Below are 1,775 nucleotides of genomic sequence, written 5' to 3'. Positions count from 1 at the left end.
TTTTTTTTTTTTCTTAAATGAATTAGTTCTTTTTTTCTTCTTTATCTGCAACTTAATAACTCGCTGACGATCATTCGTGACTAATCAGCGGCCAACGTGAAAAGCTCGAGTTGTGATAAGGAATTTCCGCATATTTCTTATTTCTTGTCAATTTTACGTAAATGAAATCAATCGATAGTAATAGTAAAAAAGATTGAAAAGGAGATACGGAAGTGATAAAAAATGACCTGTGTATATATACATATATATGTATGTGTATATATATATATATATAAAGTGAAGGAGAGAACGCATGTATTGTGAAAATACATAAATACATATGCGTGTGTATTTGATATAAACGATAGATATCTTTATTAAAAATTTTGACTTTACTTGTCGCTCGATCGAACATTATAAATACTATGATATCATATATTTATTTATAAAGTATCAATTTAGATTGGACAATATATGTCGAAAATTTGTAACATCGCTTGTTAATCAAAACTCAATATTCTATATTATTATTTTATATATATATATATATATAAATATATAAAGAATATATAATATTCTATACTAATATAGACAATATTATACAACATTAGGTATTTATATAGACTATCTATATATATTTAGACTAAAAATATTTCTCAAATTTTTAACATTAATTATCCAGTTAGAAAAAATCTCCGTATATACTATATACCATACCACATAAATAATACATACACATATATATATATTATATTATATTATATTATATCATATCATATCAAGTTTTATTAGGACACATAAAATTGAAAGAAAATTTGTGAATATAATTATTAGTCAATTGCAATACGTAAATACATACATACATACATACATACATACATATTTATGTAAAAATGGCGGGTAACCGTGAAGCAAGTAAGCAAGCAAACAAGTAAGTAAGTAAGAAGCCCTGTACTCGCGTAAAGGTAAGGGCACCAAAGACTTTCTCGCGAAATCCTTTTGCTCCTTTTCAGTCGCTCGTTCTCCTTGTCCTTCTATCGCGACCCACGCGTTTCACGAGCCGACGAGAGAGCTCTCCTTACCGAGCGGTAAATTTAGTCTCGTATCGGCTATCGACGCGTTGATACGATTATTTTATGTGTGTATATATATATTTATATATATATATGTGTGTGTGTATATGTATATTATACATATATAATATATCTGTGTATATGTGTGTATGTGTGTATGTGTAAATGTGTATATATCGTTTGAGTTTAATCGAGCGTGTAAACGATACTTTCTTTCATTGGGAAGATTAAACTTTGAGATTTCTTCTATTGCTTATAAGAGAGAGAGAGAGAGAGAGAGAGAGAGAGAGAGAGAGAGAGAGAGAGAGAGAAGAATTTAATTGATTGATTGATTGATCGATCGATCGTTAAAAATTACCAAATAATATGAAGATTAATTAGAAATGTGTAGTCAATAATCGTTTAGGTTTGCGTCAAAGTATATAAAAAGGAAAATAAATATTAGACTTGATTAGAAATTTATGAAAATTTATATTACATATATACTGGTATTAATTATTTATTAAAAGTGAATTATTAGGGGGTTTAATAGTGTAGTAAATATTGATACTATTAAAATACGTAATACATTAATCATGTTTTAGATTCGTTCAAATTAATTTTATTAAAAGAGAGAAAAACATCGATCGACAAATGTAAACGTTAGAGTTGCTTAGAATTAGATCGATGATATTTCGATGAATTTGTGTCAATGAAAGAAGAAGTAACGTTGGAAAATAAATT

At 27.2% G+C, this 1,775-nt stretch overlaps 1 protein-coding gene across 3 annotated transcripts in view; it reads left to right on the top strand.

Annotated features, from left to right (window-relative positions):
• The window catches only part of LOC122626920 (ion transport peptide-like), a 47,532-nt gene that overhangs the window by 19,829 nt on the left and 25,928 nt on the right, over positions 1–1,775 (top strand). The gene's annotated exons all lie outside the window — the stretch shown is intronic.

Source organism: Vespula pensylvanica, chromosome 2, assembly GCF_014466175.1.
Source record: "Vespula pensylvanica isolate Volc-1 chromosome 2, ASM1446617v1, whole genome shotgun sequence".
NCBI lineage: Eukaryota > Metazoa > Arthropoda > Insecta > Hymenoptera > Vespidae > Vespula > Vespula pensylvanica.
Note: the sequence above shows the minus strand (reverse complement) of the source record. Positions and strands in the feature narration are given on the sequence as shown.